Genomic DNA, 4,585 nt, shown 5'->3' with positions numbered 1-4,585 from the left:
TTGGTAAACTCGTCAAGAAATTCGCGGAAGCCATATCAATCACTCGAAACCGGAACCTGTTCTTTTTTTTCTAAAAGTTAATTGACTTAACAAAAAGATTTTGTTACTTCGATGCATTTCTAAGCACCTAGACATAATTGTGTCATATTTTTTTAAGATATACTTTCTGCGTTTGCATAAAAAAACCACTGGAAAAAAGCACTGAGTGGAGATCAGTGAAAAAAACGACTAGCTAGTCAGTCTAATCACCAGCGACATCATCAATAGTGATTTCCCGCCATGTTTCCCGCCTAAATAGCTCTATGCCGCCAAACGACATCATGTCTGTCCGCGGTGGAAGTGTGCCGGCGAATAACTGTAACGGTTAGTGCCTTTGCTGATATTTATTCACCTTCATTGTACCAGTGGTGGGAACTTTCATTGCTTCAGTGTAGCAAAGCGGAGGCACATTTTTCTGTGCTAACGTGTTATGGTACGTCGGTGTTTTAGTGTCGCGAAATAGCGTGCACTCATTTTTCTGTACTAACGCGTTATGGTCAGGAATATTGTTCACTGTCAAAATGAAGAGAGTCAAGAACTCATTCAGCGATGTCAGCAACCGACAGAGGCGACGGAGAATAGCTAGTGCCATCGAGAAAGAGCTGGAAAATGCCGACGAGAGCGATCAGGGTGAAGTTACTGATAGCAGTGGGTCAGTTAGCGACATTACGGAAGGTTTTGTAGACTCTGAAGTACAGGTAAGACCTGGAGGTTCAAGTGGAAGTTCTCTGCAGAATTCAGCACCTTCAGCTGACCAATTCGCTGCATGCAGCGACTTTGGCGCGAGCACGGTCGGCGGCCGCTATGACTCCTCGGACATGAGCTTTGCTGAGCTCGACACATCTGAAGCGGAGAGTGTGTCATCTCACGTTGGCAGCAGTCAGGACACAAATGCGTCTAGCGTATTGCCTTCCGATACCTCACCGTCTCTCGAGCGCGATCTGCGAACATGGGCCCTCGAGAATAACGTACCTGCCTCGCACCTAAATTCACTGCTGAAAATTCTCAGTGCTTACCATCCTGAACTACCGCTGGATGCCAGAACACTCTTGAAGACGCAGAGGAAGACGGAGCTTGTGTCCATGTGTGGCGGCCAGTACCACTACTTTGGAGTGACGCCCAACTTGATTGACCATATTTCCAATCATGTTCCGGAAGGGTTGGACACACTGTCCTTAGTTGTAAATGTAGACGGCCTCCCTATTTCTCGCAGCTCTCGGCGACAGTTCTGGCCTATACTTGTACTGGTCAGAGAAAGTTCAAACCATTCTCCTTTCATTGCTGCACTCTTTGAGGGAGATGGCAAAACTGAGGACTTGAACTTATATTTGAAGGACTTCGTTAGTGAAATGATGGGGCTGCTAGAGAGTGGACTTGTGTACTGTGGCAGGTCATTTACAGTGAGGCTCCATGCTTTCATCTGTGATGCCCCTGCAAGAGCTTATATCAAATGCATAAAAGGGCATGCAGCATACTTGGGCTGTGAAAAGTGTGTGCAAAAGGGCACATACTCCGAGTTGGACAGGAAGGTCATTTTCACTGAACATGACAGCCCTTTGCGCACAGACGAAAGCTTTAAGAACCAGGTGCACAGTGATCATCACCGGGGTCAGTGCCCTCTTCAGTGCCTGGGAATTGGCCTTGTTAGCTAATTTCCACTGGATTACATGCACATGGTATGTCTAGGCGTCATGAAAAGGCTGCTTGTGCAGCACTGGACATCTACGAGGCCTTGCTTTTCTAAGATGAACCATGCATCGAAGCTGAGTGTTTCTGGGAGGCTGGAAAATTTTGCTTCCTTTGCTCCTAGTGATATGAAAAGAAGACCACGAGGACTTCGCTTTTTAGAGCAGTGGAAAGCGGTAGAATTCAGGAATTTTCTGATATACTATGGTCCTGTTGCACTGAAAGGAAATTTGGAAGAAAAATACTTCAAGCACTTCATGAAACTCAGCATTGCCATTACCATTCTTGTCTGCCCAAAGCACAGCATGGTTCATGCAAATACTGCCGAACGTCTTCTTCATGAATTCGTTACTGAAGCTGGGTAATTGTATGGCAAAGACATTTATGTCTACAATCTTCATTCTCTTTTGCATATCACTGATGATGTTCGAAGGTTTGGCCCTCTGGATGAGTTTTCAGCCTTTCCTTTTGAGAACTTCCTCTATCAAGTCAAACTGCTGCTGAAATCACATGCGCGTGCTCTTCAGCAAGTTATTCGACGCCTCAGTGAGAGGAGGAGTGTGAGCCAAGCAAGCTCATGTTCACTGGATGTGCCAGTTAAACTGTCTGGACAGCACTGTGATGGATCAGCTGTGCCTCCAGGATTTGAAGGCATACAGTACTCCATGCTGGAAACGAAGGACACAGTGTTGAAACTCGGCAAACGTGACAACTGCGTTCGCTTGAAAAATGGTCACATTGTTTTAATAACTAGCTTTTTGTGCTCGTCAGGAAGTATTTACATCTGTGGACATTTTTTCACAACTTTAGGCAACCTTTTTCTGAACCCTCTTCCATCATCAGAATTGATGATTGTCTCTGCAAAAGGACTTTCGCGGAATATTTCAGTTTGGAATGTGGATGACATTCAGCATAAGTGTGTGTGCCTCCCAAATGGACCAAATTCATACGCAGTTTTCCCTCTTCTGCACGCATGCAAAAGTGCCTAAATCTGAAGAGGATATCAGGAAGGGGTAGACACTTATTACAAATGTATTTTAAAGCTCCATCAGCGTGCAAGAATTGCAGCTTTCTTGATAACATTTGGTGTTTTAGCATGTTATTTGTACTTTTGGTTTGGGGGTTTCAAGATTTGTGTTTTTTAATGTGTGCTTTCAGGTTCTAAATTGTTCAGCGTTGTACATTTCCAAGATCAGGAGGAAGTTTCTGTCGTTCCATCTTCATGGATAATTGCCGAAAATACTGTTGCGTGGCCGCCTCACAAAAATTCGCGCAGAATAAATGAGGCAGTACAGAGCAATGAAAAGCCATCTGACCATTGGAAGAAGTACAGATGTAGAGTGTTGTGGACTTGTGGTAAGCACTATTTGAAATACTTGTAAGCATCATACGTATGTTAGTTACACACTCAAAATGGGATTATTTTTATGCCTGTAGCCTAGCCTGAAATATTCTCAGGTAGGCTTCACAGAAATATACAATTTTAGTAATTCTGTGTGTACAGCTGCTGATCAGTGCAAATCTGGGTAGCAAAGGCTGTAGTGTCACAATTCTGTAGCTTGTACATAGCTATGTGTGTCAACGTGTGTAGAATGAAAGAACCCCGCAGTTGGTGAGGCCAAGGAAAGCGCAGGTTTTTTTTAAATTTTGGTTCTTGCTATAGACCAGAATTAGTGCTTTAATCATTTTGGGAAGAAAGGTGATTAACTACAATGTACAAGGAAAAACAACACGCCTATAGTGGGAACCGAACGCACGACCTGTGAATATCGTGTCCGTTGCTTTTCCGAGAGCTACATCAACGACTGTCCAACCTGCTACTTGTTTGGGTATTAATGCTGCCTGTAAACAAACCTTGAGAGTGTTAGCAGTGCCACCCTTCTCCTTAGCAGTGGACATGGAACGTCTTGTGTTACTGCCAGCTTCATGTAGAGCGTGATCGACAGAGAAGGCGGAAACTGTGCGAGAACCCTCTTATGCTGCCTATGGCTTCAAGACTGCCAGAATCGAGACCCTCGTTAGCTATTAGCAGGGAACTGAAAGAAGGGTGGTGCTGGTGAACACTCTCGAGGTTTGTTTACAGGCAACATTAATACCCTAAAGAGTAGCAAGAGCCGTTGATGTGGCTCAGTTGGAAGAGCACTCAACGTGATATTCGGAGGTCGTGGGTTTGGTTCCCACCACTGGCGTGTTGTTTTTCCTTCTACTTTGTGGTTAATTACCTTTGTTTCCAAAATGATTACAGCACTAATTCTGGTCTATAGCAAAAACCAAAATTTAAAAAGAAATCCCCTACGCTTTCCTTGGCCTTGCCAACTGTTGGTTTGTTTCATTCATGTTTCATAACGAGCCCCTCATTTCCCTTCCACTTCCCCGCTAAAAGCGTGTGTAGAACTGATTATAGGTTACCTGCTTTTTTTTCTATATTATGAGTTTTGGTATTTAGTCATTTAGCTTTCAGTTTATATTACTCTGAAAGTTGACAAGCAAAGGCTACTTACTGTACTGTCATTTAAGCCAGTATTTTTTAGTATCTAGGTTTTTTGTATTCTTTGCAAGATGACAAAGCATTTGGTGATATTTTGATTTTGCACTGTTTAATGTTTACTAGATAACTACGATCTGGCAAGAAAGAAGGAATTACAAGCTATGCTGACATCTGACCTGGGTTCTGAACCTGAAAATGTGCGGCAGAAAAGGAAGAGGAGGCCAGTGCAACGCCTGATTTCTTCGGATGAAAGTGACAGTGAAGGAAATACTTATGATGTGCCTTTTGCAGACTTGCCACATCCAAGCCCTATTTTTGTTCCGCAGCCACCGCCGCCGAAAATAGCTAAATCCAAGGAGCATGCCTTATCTC

The 4,585-nt window shown here is 43.8% G+C and overlaps 1 long non-coding RNA gene across 1 annotated transcript; it reads left to right on the top strand.

The window, feature by feature from the left end:
• The first annotated feature begins 247 nt into the window (after positions 1-247).
• On the top strand, positions 248-4,374 carry LOC144119178 (uncharacterized). Its single transcript, XR_013312284.1, has 3 exons — positions 248-363; positions 2,884-3,081; positions 4,337-4,374. It is a non-coding gene; the product is annotated as an uncharacterized LOC144119178 (long non-coding RNA).
• Positions 4,375-4,585: the final 211 nt, after the last annotated feature.

This window comes from Amblyomma americanum, chromosome 2 (assembly GCF_052857255.1).
Source record: "Amblyomma americanum isolate KBUSLIRL-KWMA chromosome 2, ASM5285725v1, whole genome shotgun sequence".
NCBI classification, from domain to species: Eukaryota; Metazoa; Arthropoda; class Arachnida; order Ixodida; family Ixodidae; genus Amblyomma; species Amblyomma americanum.
This window is presented reverse-complemented; position numbering and strand designations above follow the sequence as displayed.